This window comes from Poecilia mexicana, unplaced genomic scaffold (assembly GCF_051168715.1).
Source record: "Poecilia mexicana isolate PSO_F unplaced genomic scaffold, ASM5116871v1 scaffold_7, whole genome shotgun sequence".
Taxonomy (NCBI): domain Eukaryota; kingdom Metazoa; phylum Chordata; class Actinopteri; order Cyprinodontiformes; family Poeciliidae; genus Poecilia; species Poecilia mexicana.
This window is the reverse complement of record NW_028263376.1, coordinates 20,923,374-20,936,751: the sequence shown is the minus strand read 5'-3', so window position 1 is coordinate 20,936,751 and position 13,378 is coordinate 20,923,374.

The following is a 13,378-nucleotide window of genomic DNA, read 5'->3' as shown; positions in this document are numbered from 1 at the left end:
CAATCATTTTTGGTTTTCTTTGTTAGAAAATTATCTCAGTCAAGTAAGCACAGACAATTAGAATATTGCAAAACGGTTCAACAGTTTTAATCATTTATTCCTGAAAGTTAAACTTGTACAAAATCAACACCCACAGAGTAAAATATTACAAGCCTTCATTTATTCTAATGACTATGACTTGCAGACAATAAAAATCCCAAATTTTGTGTTTCTGAAAATTATAATGTCAAATAAAAATAAAAAGTATACTTTGAACAAAAATTTCAGACTTCTGAAAAACAAGTGTATTTAACACTTGGTTGTGTCTCTTTTGCATTCATTTCTGCATCAATGCTACATGGAGTGGAGGTTATCAGACAATAAGAGGCAATATAAAAGAACTTTATTATAAACCTTACAGTGCTTAATATTTTGCATTTAAGAAGTTAGAATTTTTAAAATACTTTTCAGAGCATCACGTTACCCTAAAAAAACTTGTGTCCACCTCCATCTGCTGGATACACCTGGTTTAAGAGGACTTAACCTGAATGATTTGCACTTAAAGACGAAATAACATGTCAGTCAGAAGAACTGCTCAGTCCTGTTATGCACAGAATTAAAATGTATTGGGAAGTGTTTTGAAAAGTAATATATTTTCTCTTTGTAGTCTTTTAGTGTTTCCTTGTGTTGTATTTTGTACTTCATTTTTACCTTTATTGTGTGAATGATTCTGACCTCACATTTTTGTACAACCAACCTACACAGATTTTTATACTTGGCCATAATCATACTAGGCATTGGCGCAACTACTGGATGTGAAACGATTCGTTTTGTGCTGTGGAGTCCGGATATATTAAAAAAAGAAAAATCTGAAAGTGTCAGGAGACTTTGGCTGCCTTAAGGGGCTCTCATAATGCATGAGGACGGCTCGGTGCCGGATCAGAGGGATGATGACACTGATGCTCAAGCTTGCCATTCCTGATATCTGGCTCCTCCTGCATTATTACATGTTAAGATACCATCTTTAATTCTACTTCGTTTAAACAAGGTTGGTGTGAGGGTCATTAAACTTCCATTGAGGGTGTTAATTACCTGATAAGGTTTGCAAAGGTAAAATGGACATAGAAGATTTAAGAAGAGGAAAGGATGAACAAGCTAAATTACTTTTCTTTTCAGTGGATATCTTCTATATTGTTTACGTGATGAACTGTCATCCTATAGTTGAAGGACAATTTACAGCAGAGTGACAGCTTTACTGGAAATTGGGAAGTGACTGGATGTCTAGATTACATTCAGTACTCTGTCAAAATTTAGTGAGTACTTGTTACCCATTAAGCCAGTGGTTCCCAAACTTTTTCTTCTGCGCCCCCCCAGTGGTTTCCAAACATTTTCTGCGCCCCCCCTTATGGATTCTGTATTGATATTAGCTAGTCATCTTGTAGCTAACATTACCTGCATCCAACAGCTTTACTCAACTCAGTCGGTTAGTTTGGAGGGAAAAACTGTGAAAAGTTCTTTGCGTTTTGCTGGTTTGCTGCCGTGATTCTAACACAAACCTACGTATCTCCGCACAGCAGCAGCAGGTCTCCTTCACAGGTGTAAACCCAGCGCGAGCGTCGTAGCGCTCATGTTGCGTTTAAAGGCGGCTCGGAAAAACAGGTTACCTCATGTTAACAACGGATTAAACAGTTTTAACTGCTGATAAAAGTGACAGAGGACACAAATACGGGAAGTGTGGAAGCCTCTACTGTATCAAATTGACATAGGAATAACAGAGAGTTGGCCATTCTAAGGTAAAAACCCAGCGCATACAGTGTTCATGTTTTTTTTTTTTTTCATCCAGACGGCTTCCCGCGCCCCCCTGCAATGACACGGCGACCCCCCTAGGGGGCGCGCCCCACAGGTAGGAACCTCTGCCTTAAACAATGATTAGAAATTTAGATCTACAGTTCAGTTCTACGAAAACGATTTATTATATTTGGAAAGAATTTTAATGTAGCTTATAGAGAAACTTTTATCTATATTCAGCAGAGACTCACCAAATTTGGGTTCTCCCATGCTTCATTTGGGAAACAATGGTCATTATTTGGCATTTCATCTTTAGCTACGCCAGGCTACTTTCTTTTTTGATATAAAAAATATTTTGTGACAACTCTGAGATACCGCTTATATTGTACTGTATGCATTTACAACCGCAATGGAAGCAACACATACTTACACCAATAGGTCACATTTATTCTAACAATTATTATTACTAACAACAATCATAATCAGTTTGATTGTAACCCAAGAAAAGTTTTCCTATTATAAGTTTGACAAAGTTTTCAAATATTTATTTGATGATGCTATCATTTACTCTTTTCATTTACGTCCCCATAAAAAACCTGCTAGCTTTCGCAGCAATAATCACTAATGAAACACACAGCTAATCCACCTTAAACTCAATCAACCTTTTTCCCCCATTGCCTGTAACAGTGCAGCACACTGCCTGCATTAGGCAGGCTCCCTTGCACGTCAGTAGTCAACCATCTGCTCTGGCTCCTGTAACATAGAAGAACCCAGCAGAGAATTTCACCCAAAGGACGCCTTATGTGGATGAATGAAGTACAGACAAGATGGTTCGCAGCTCAGTATTGGCCAAATAAACTTTGTGCTCGGTCACCTCTGAGACAGTTCCTCTTCTTTTTATATAAGGGATGATGTATTGCTGTCTTTTCAGCTCTGGTCTAAGTGTAACCTGGAGTTGACCTGATTATGGTTTAGGCTCCCTAGAGCACGCAGGATCATAAGCAATCTGCAGTGAATGTAATATGCTGCAGACATCTTTGCAGCAAATCTACAGCCAAAACAATTAGGGAATTTGTTGTGTTCTGTTTATGGTAATTTTCCGAAACAATCAGAAACAAATCAATCACATATACACACACACACACACACACACACACACACACACACACACACACACATCAAAATTTCCACCTACACTGGCAGTGAATCACACTCACTCTTCTGCTTTATCTCCATGATTTGAACACACCCACATCAATTCACCCACGCAAATGCGCAGCTGAGAAAACATAAACTCAAAGCCTGACTGAGTGTGAAGTTGGAGTTAAAAGAAACATTACAGGTTAAAAATGGAGACACAGAGCAGCAATCAGTGGAGATATACAAGGGGAGAATTTAATTACTCTCTGCAAAGGAAATGCCATATGCACAATCTGTCTCATTTCAGAATGCATTATGCTGTCACTTCCCATGCAAACATTCAAAGAAACAGCCATGAAAATGCTCCAATTGTCATGAAATGAATTGAATATCAATGGCTTTTCTCTCTATTAATTATTTAAGCAGTTAGTCTAAATGTTCTGCTCAGTCATTAAGAACTTAATATTAAAACAAAAACACTGACCGATTTTTAAACAAATTCATAAACTGCAGATGCTTTTTCCTCATGAAGATTTAATTATTGCAGTTTTCATCTTAAGACTACCAACAAAATGATCTTTAACTTCATCTGTCTGGGCAGCTGAATGCTTGTGATGCCATAAGCTTTGCTATTCCTACAGAAGATGTCTGTATCTGACGATGCAGTGTTAAGTGAACAAAAAGATATGAGAATAAAAAAATAAAAAAAATCAAACAAAGTGAAGAGTCCCCAAGGAGCATCAGTCAGAAGACTGCGGCTCTAAGGAACTAAAATAGAGCTGGGCAGAAAGCATAATTAGGCATTTTAAGTGCTTTACATAATACAGTCCGTCATAATGAAGGCCCTGTGGGAGCCAGAGACTGGGTGGCTATTGTCACTCGGCCACAATTGCCCCATTTATAAGGAGGGCAAATGAATAAAGAGTTCAAAGGAGAGGTGGAAAATAATAATGCAAAACAAACTGAGGGGAAACATAAAAATATCCTGATGAAAGAGAGTACAGATATTTATAAGTGTTTACAACACAGACAAGAAATAAGCCTAAATCAATTATTTGCATTTTTTTTAAGCGATGGATCCGAAGGTTTGTGAAACAGTTGTCAAAAAGGAACCAAGAAAATACGGCTGTGGCACGCAAAACAAAGCCATAAACTGTGTCTCATCGCCTCTCTGTCTTTCTTGGATGAGAGAACCTCTTGATGTTGACAGTGATTTGATGCAAGCTGTTAATGAGTTGTGCTTTATGAATAGTGACATAATCAGATTACCTGCACAAAGGCAGGCTTTATGTGCCTCTGATTTTAAATGTCTTCCCCAAAGGCACATTTAACACATGAAAGAAATGTATTTGTTTTTTTTTTTAAAAGCATAAGCCAAGCTTTTCAGAGCATTCATTCCCTTTGAGCAAAAGGCCTGGTTTCAACAAGGAGGCTCCATGTAGTCAGAGACAAATCAATGTCATAAATATCACATCTACATTTGGACCAATCAAAGTTGCTTAGTCTTAATGGTGTTCAAGCTACTATTAAATACTGAGTTTTTAGGTTGAGGGTCGGAGCGAAAACTAACATCACATTTGGTCCTAAAATGGTTTCATAGAGCAAACTGTGTCTCTAGAGGCCGATTCAATCCGCCCACATATAAATATGGCAACATCCATGCAATTAACCAGCCTTATATTTTTTTGTGTTTTTTTTATTTCCATAAATTTGACTCAGAGAAACCGATGTGTGAAATAAATGGTTATGAGAGAAGTTATGCAGGGCATAACAGCGAGAGTAAGAGAGTGAGATCAGAGACAGCCCCATGAGTGGGGCTGGTGAGGAATCAGACATTGTGTTTGGTGAAATTATCTGATTGTAATCATTGACAGGTTCCTTTATTATTCAGATGTCAATACGAGTGATTAAAATTTAATTGAGGGAATACAATTTGGAAGCTGATACAATTATAACTTCAATGGTTTTTTTTATCTCTGAATGAATACAACTAAGAAATGCACTGGTCCAACAGTGTTTCGCAGTCTACAATATCACATTGATTTAGAAAATGCCATTCTGGTGTGATTCCTCCGGATAGATGGTGCTCTAAAGGTTTTGAAGAATGACTCAGAAGATATGGAAACTATAAGACTTCACAACAACAACTACAACAACGCAGTTTTCTCTCATATTTTTTGGTGACTTCACAGCACTCTGCCACCTGGACTGTTTGCGGTTGAAGCAGAAATTGGCGTAGACTGCTCCATTCTGCTGAAGCTGAAGAGCATGTTTGCTTTGGCAGGCAGCTGGTGGTATCCGCTTTGTGATTTTCATGCAGAAAAAAGCTAATTGTGTATGCAACATATCTGTGAAAACAAATGAATGGGTTGCACTGCTTTGTTTAGCCCTCCTTTGTGATGAAATGGTTTGCTGTAAGCTCTATCAGCTTGTGCCGATATCTAACCAATCAGCATAAAAACAATCAATCATACTAACACTGGTTATATTTTTGATTAGAGCCAAAACAATTGGTGTTCAACCTCTTCATCTCCATCTGGCAAGAGAGTATTCTACTTATTTAAAATAATAATAATAAAAAAAAAAACATAACACATGGTTACAAGAAAAGTGGTAGCTGGATTTCTTTACGAAATTCAAAAAATATAATTCTTACCAAGTTCTTTTGTCTAACAGTTTTCAGCCACTGGGGAGGGCAAAAAGAAACTGTACATCAGATGTAAAGTTTTTTTTAAGTGTGATGTATGGAGCCACTTTGATTGAGGCGTCAGGATTTATGGCCAGACCTGCTGACATCAATTACTCTCTAAACACTAATGCAGCTGAAAACTCCCCTTTGATAGATCTGGTTATTAATGCAAGTACACAGGTATGCAGACACTCAGGGCTCCCTGGAAAGGTTAGATTTATCATGGTGACATTTTCTTGGTATTATGCACCCACATTCTCTTACTGTTGCCAAGGGATGGGCCATGGGAGTACAAAGTATTCCCTAAAATGGTATGTCAACCTCCAAGACATTAGCGAGCACCCAAATATGTTGCATTTCTCTGTTCAGTCTAAGGATCTGTCGTGACAAGCCTATATCCATTATCCATTTTCTCTTTATTTAAAAAAAGAAGAAAAAAAATGCAGGATAGAAATGCGTGATAGTGTTGCTGTCACATTTTCTGGAAAATCACACACAAACGAATAACAGACATGGGCTACAAAATGTCACATTCCCCATGTCCTGATCCAGAAACGATGTCGGAGGCATTGCTCATGATCCAGAATGCTGTTTTCAGATGAAAGTAAGTTGTGCATTTCATTTAGAAATCCAGATCCCAAGGTCTGGATGAAGACTCTTGAGGACCAGAATTCATGTTGAATTGTGGGAAGTTTCCACAGTCAGTGATGGTTTGTTTTGCCATGTCATCTGCTGGTGTTGGTCCACTGTGTTTTCTGAAGTCCACAGTCAACAGAGCCATCCACCAGTAAATGCTAGAGCACTTCCTTCTACTGACAATCGACCAGACCCAACAAAGCATATGACCTGAAGACATATCAAAATAATCTGGGCTTCCATTACAGCTGCAGGCTGATCGCCTCGATGTCAGTAATTCATGCAATAAAAGTGTAAAGTATTCAGTGGAAAGAAATGTAAATAATATTCATAAGCTTGATATTAGACCAGTTATGATTGGTCTAATGTGATATTCTAATGTGTAATGGATCTCCAAAAAGAGACCGTTTCACTTTCTGAAACGACTGGCAAGAAATTACATTTTTATGCAATATTCAATTTTTTTTTAGACGTATCAGTAAATGAACCCGTTTCAAATAAAGTCATCCTAGTTTCAACTTCAGGATATCACAGTGCAGTCATGTACTCCCTCATAGCATTATTTTTCTAAACAGCATGTTCGCGCTTTAATATCTGCTTCTGTGTACCAGCCTGTTTGATGTCTCATCATTTCCAAAAGCAATACAGCAATTTTGGGAAACATAAATGAGGAGCTAAGAAGAAACTATTTATGTTCACATAGCAGGGCTAGAAAAGACTGACATTAATTTAAAAAAAAATCTACATAAAATGTAAAAAAAAAAAAATCTCCTGCATCAGATTACACGTTAGTGGCAAAAAAATGAGAAGTACCTTTAAAGTCCCATTTGTATTTAGAAACAGTTTCCACGGAAACCAGGTGCAAAGGTGCTGTGACACCTCTCTTTTAAGCAACCTTAATGGATCCACGTTTGAGCACATGTGGTGAGCTGTGGTAGCAGAAGGAAGAACATTTCGAGTTTTCTCCGTTCCCTGCTGCCTCTGGCACCTTGGGGTTGATGTTTTAATGGAGTGTGGGAGGTGCAGGTTCCTCGGCGATTCTGCATGATAATCTGGACTCTAAGGAGCTTCCTGCGTGTTGACTACTAATGCAAGCTGTGAGGAAGCAACTGAATCCCAAACTCTACCTGACATTTACTTGTGGAAATGACACGTTAAAAGACTTGCAGGGAGTGCACTCCGCTATCAAAACTGCTTCTGGACCGGCTTTACTTTTTATTGATTTTGTTTTTCTGTCTCTAAAACGAGATGCAAGCTTAAGTCTGCTCCTAAAATTGCTCAAACAAGGAAGTTTGACAGTTTGTCCATATTACAGACTGTTACAGTCCATCTGTACAGACCAGAGATTTTCAAATCCAGGTGTCGGACGCCGGTGTCCTGCAACTTTTAGATGTGTCCCTGGTCCAAAAACCCTGAACTGCCTGGATGATCTCCTCAGTATGCAGTCAAAACCTGACATAACAGAAACAAATGGGGTTTCATTTTTTTCAAAATCTTTTTTCACCATGGTATTCATTTATTTAATGTCACAGTTTTAAACTAAATATTTCATTAACAAACTAAACATTTTCTTTACAGATTACGTATCTAGCTCCAAACTAAATATTGAGTTAGCTAAATATTTCGCCTCAAACTAAAGATTTAGTTTGGATCTAATTATTTAGTTTGGAGCTCAAAATTTAGTTGGTAAAATAAATATTTAGCTTGTTTAGTTTGAAACTGTGACATTTATAAATGAATGAATAACATGGTGAAAATATGTGAAAAACTAACCCCCTAGTTTTCTTTCCTAATCTCTGACAGGCTAAATAATAAATAACCCAAATTATTATTGTTAATATTTGACTGTGTAACTTTACAAAACTGAACCCCACAGTAATTTGCCTCAGGTGTGTTGAAGCAAAAACACATAAAAGTTGCAGGGCACCGGCCCTTGAGGCTTGAAGAGCCCTGGTATAGAATTTGTGAAATAAACTTATAACCTGGTACATTTTTAACTTAATCTTCAAATTAATTAACTCAAGAAATGCCTCATTTCACAGACATTTGCAGTCTGTAGCAGCACTTATCTCTCTTTTCTGACATCATTCCTCAAGTCAGTTTTATCATTTCACTTATCCGACAGGTAATAGGTCCATGAGGGAAATCTACACAGCCCTCTCCCCAACAACACTTTCTAACTCACTCTTTGGAGATCCAACAGTATTCTCAGAGCAGAAGAGAAATATAGGCCTCCTCCCAGTGGGACATGCCCGGAAGGAGGTGGCTCTCATTTTGGATGCTTTGTATTCGTCTGCAAACTGCTCCACCTCATATAAAGGTCATGGCTTGCAATGAGGACTCAGGCACTCATGTCTGCTCTCAGTGCAGGCTGTAAAACTTTTGTCTCCAAAGTCACAAATAAACCAGAGAAACCAGTGTAAACCAAAGTAGATAGATTTGTTGCTAGTTGCTTTTAAAAAAAAAAAAAAAAAGTTGATAAAAGAGTCTGAAAAGTTGCCAAATATAGCTAAGATGTCGCTAAATTGGAAACGGTTGGATAGTTCGAGCCTGAGCCCGATTTCCGATCATGTCTTGATTGAATCAAGACGTCCCTAATTTACACTCAGTCCAGGTGTCATATGTTGTCCCTAAAGTCTTTAGGAGTTCTTACTCAGAGCTGTGGATTGACTTTTTGGTTAATTTAATGGTATATTAAAGTTTCTTCTATAAAACCTTCGATTTGTGTTTGTGGTTTACAAGAGGATCTCTACAACTTTACACAAATTCCTCTCATCTGCTCTAACTGATGTCCATCTTTTCATCAACATTCAGTGCAATCTGCTTCATGAAAACAGAGCAGAAATAAGGACACAAATAGAAGCGATTTCACTGCTTTTGAGTTCCATGCATTGTTTTCTATAGTGTCATAGAATGTCTTTAATGTTTTTATATGATATCCTGATACACTAGCAGAGCCTTCTATTATACAGTACATCAAACAAATGATAAACACAAGTAAAATGATTGCAGCTGTGTCATAGCATGGAAGAAAGAAATGGGAAAGCAGCAGCATATGTCTTATTGCACCAAGCATTTATGCAGCTTGGGAAGAGAAGAGAAGAGGAAGAGTGAAATGATCATAGAGGCAGAGGTGAAGGCGGTGGCGATGGTGGGGGAGTTGCTGCAGGGGCAAATCAAAGCCTATAATAAAGATTAGGGAGGCAAGATGAATTATAAGGTACCGACGGTAGAAACGAGCGGTATCTGACAGATCTACTGTTTCCCTGGCTTGGCCTCTCCACTGCAGAAAGAGCTGCATTCAATTCTCAGGGACAAAGGAGTTTTTTCCACCCCTCACCACCCAGCTCCTCAGTATACTGGAACACCATATTGACTGTTTGACAGGAAACAGGTTGAGCTCAGAAGGCGCTTGACCCTGAGAGCGCATTTTCATTATTTAGAGGTGTTTGTGCAGCAGTGTCAACTTTTCAGAGGAAAGAATAGGGGAGAGAGAGAGAGTGTGAGAGCTGTGTTATGGTCAGAGATTTTTTTTTCTTTGAGCTTTTATATGTATCAAATGCAGAGACATATGTTTTCTATTGGCCTGAGTTGCATATAGTACAAGTTCTTCAAGTGTCATACTTGTCCAATAATGTAACAATTTCACAAACTGCCTCCTATTACTGTTTATTCAGTTGAAATTCATTACGCAAGTTTTCACTTTCCTGAAAACTTTCTTACCATATAGTCACATTCAATAAATTAGAATATGGAGTCTGACTTTCTGACAATAACCTTTATTAAACATGCTGTTCATTTCATCCATGTTTCTGTATTTACGTAATTGTCTAAAATTACATGTATTTTCAATAGCTGTAAGTGGAATATCATCACAAAAATAAAGGCTTAATGTGATTTGAGTTGCTGAAATAAAAGCAGTTTTGATATTAGTCATATGTGCTGGAGATTATTAAATAATAAAGTAATCAACAATCAAGCAAATACAGTTTGCAAGACTGTTTTTAAAGTTCTTTGTTTCACTTCTCCAATGTCCTATGTGGTAATTTTACAGTCCATTCTGAAGTAATATCTCCAGCTATGCAGGTTTGCAGTATGGAACAGATAAGGCATTTGCAACCGAGGTCCAAACTCCCACCTTCCCAAAACAATCACACAGCCTCCTATTATGAAAATAAAAACCGCAGAAGTGTTCGATTTTATGTAGGATTATGTTCATACCAGTTGAACTTTGTATTTTAATTTCTTTATATATTTGTCAAATTGCAACCATAAGCTCTGACATATATCCATTATTAAGAAGAGAAAAGAATATATTATCTATTTTTCTTTTTATATGAATAAAAGTCATTGTGTATGTGTATTCACCCCACTTTGGTCGCCTTGAACAAAATCCAAGGCGGCCAACTGACGATGCAGTTCATGTGTTCTGAACTCTCCTCATTAGTAAATATAATTCACTTGTGTGTAATTTTATCTCAGTCTAAGCACAGCCTTTGGGGCTGTTGGCAGAGTTATAGACCTACTAGTCCTAGATGCAGCCATCTGCCTGTCCGTGTACCGGAAGGCTCTAATATGATGTGTCTATTGATGTATGAATGCGCGTGCTGTTATGAGTGTGGCTCTAGCGTAAAGTGCTTTGAGTGGTTAAAATGACCAAACTGCACTACATAAATCCAGTCCATATACCATTTGACTCCTGATATCTCTAGATCTCTGTTGCATGGCTTCACTCCTTCCCTTTTCCCTCCTGTCTCAGTGTAAAACCACTGTGATTAAAGGCAGCAAGTACCAAAACATATTTTAAAAAGTACAGTCATTTTGTGAAGGTATGAGAAGAGGGGGGCAAGATGATGTACTGGTCAAGTTACAACAAAACTGAACTTTTTGACTAAACTTCACACACTGCATATCACCCATATACCATTATTCATACAGAGAAACCTGGTAGTGGCAGAATGATGCTGTAGGTTTACCGTTTTTGTGGTGACCGAAGAAATGGGCAGAAAAGGTGGAAAGATGGGGGGAAGCTAAATTCAAGGCCATACCGGAAGAAAATCTGAGAGAAGCTGCCAAAGACAGACAATTGGGTGGAGGTTTGCCTTTCCGTAAGGCGATAACCAAAAGAAGCAAAGCAAAGGTTCAGAGTGAAGTGTGTTCATGCGCAATTTGCAATTGCAAATCTGTGGAAAGAGTTGAAACTGATGTTCAAATGTGATCCATCCATTCCCACTTAGCTTGATTGACTTAGCAAACATAAAAGGCAAAGAAAATATTTTAACTACATGTGCAATGCTGGTAGATTCATACTTTGACTTGCAGCTGTAGAAAACTGTGGATTGTCAAAAATTCCTTGAATCCATTTTCACCATGAAGGAAGTGCTAAGAGATGCATCATAAGCAAAATCCTCAAATTTTATTCTGGTATTTTTGGTGAATATTTTTGGGATTGAAGCAGAATGAAATTAAACTGGAAGCTTTTCTTTTATTTGCTCAAACGACCACTTGGCTATTTGACCCTTTCAGAAACACAAATAACTGACCAGCAGGAACAAAACAGGAACAATTGACACCATGACAATGAAGAAATACATCTTATCACATAAAATACAGATCTGAAGTCTGTGGGTCTTACTTCAAACAATGAAGGGGAATGATTAATTACTTTTAATCCACTTAATAATCAATCTGCATCTGACAGTGATTTATGTTTCAGTCTTAATATCTAAGCAGAATTTCATGCGAAGTGCAACGGACATCTTATGTTTTTAATTAAAGATAAAGAGTGTTCTGTGTGCTAAAGCTAAAGTTTCAGCTAAGAATAAATATATTCACTGTTTTCATTTGCATAACATGAATATACAACTAACTTGGAGTCTTTCTTTTATTGTTTGTTTATTTGCTGAAGCTGTTTAAATAAATTCTCATGAAATTCTTCTCCCACAACCCGTCTTCACATTTAGCTAACCACTGGCAAATGGTTATCGTTTAATTTTCAATTAGAAATAAAAGAAAAATCTTACTTTGCTGACTGAACTGTGAAGGTAAGGTTATGTCTCTGCCCATTATAAAAGTGAAATGTCACTCAGGTACTTTAGGATCAAAACTGACCCTAAATGATTCCTCAATATGTTTTTTCCCCGTTAAACTTCTCGTTTTGCATATTGTTTGTTGCCATTTCTTATGCACATTGCAAACTGGCGTAACGTATTCCAGAAAGTTCTTCGTCATTCAGTTTGTAGCATTTTCCCGCTTGGTAAGCATAATTTATTTTAATGAGAGTGCTACACAGCTGCTCAGCAGAGTCAATGGGTGTTGATTTGTGATAAAGTATTTATAAAACTTTAAAATTGCATCACATATTTTGCATACTTTTGCCTAATAATCTAATTAAGGGTGCATTGTCAAAAAGTTGTTTAAGAGCTCATATTTAAAACAGTGCAACTTTCCTTTTTAGCTCCAACGGTAAACCAAGGACATATCATTCTTTCTCACATATCTAAAAAATAAACTACATAAATTATATTTCTTTTTTCAGAACATCATTATAAAAATATAAGCCATTTGATATTATAGATCAAACTGCAAATGGAGGGAAGCATGCAGCACCTGTCATATGTCTTCGATCACCTTGTCCTGCAATGTCTGTCCACCAACCTCCATCATGAGTTCCCGTGGTAACAATCAGCTGTGATGGCCTAAAATTTGGGTAGGAAGCATGTTTGTCAACTTCACAAGATGCGGTCTTTCGGTTCTTAGTCTGTTCTTGTACAAAGAAAATGTTGAAGAAAATTATTTTAGTATAATTCTTCAAATCCAGGCCTAACAGCCGGTGTCCCGCAACTTTAGATGTGTTACTGGTCCAACACACCTGAATCGAACGGCTGAATCATCTCCTCAGAATGGAGTCAAGTTCTCCAGAGTCCTGCTAGCGACCTGATCACTTGCTCTGGGTGTGATGAAGCAAAAACACATCTAAAAGTTGCAGGACATCTGCCCTCGAGTCCTGGATTTGAAGACTCCTATTTGTTTAGCTTAGAGTACAGCTTTGAGCATAAAATCTAAATGTAAATCATTTAATGTAACAGTTTGCCTGCTCCTCTTAATAATTTAATTAATAGATCTTAGGAATAGCATATTTTATAT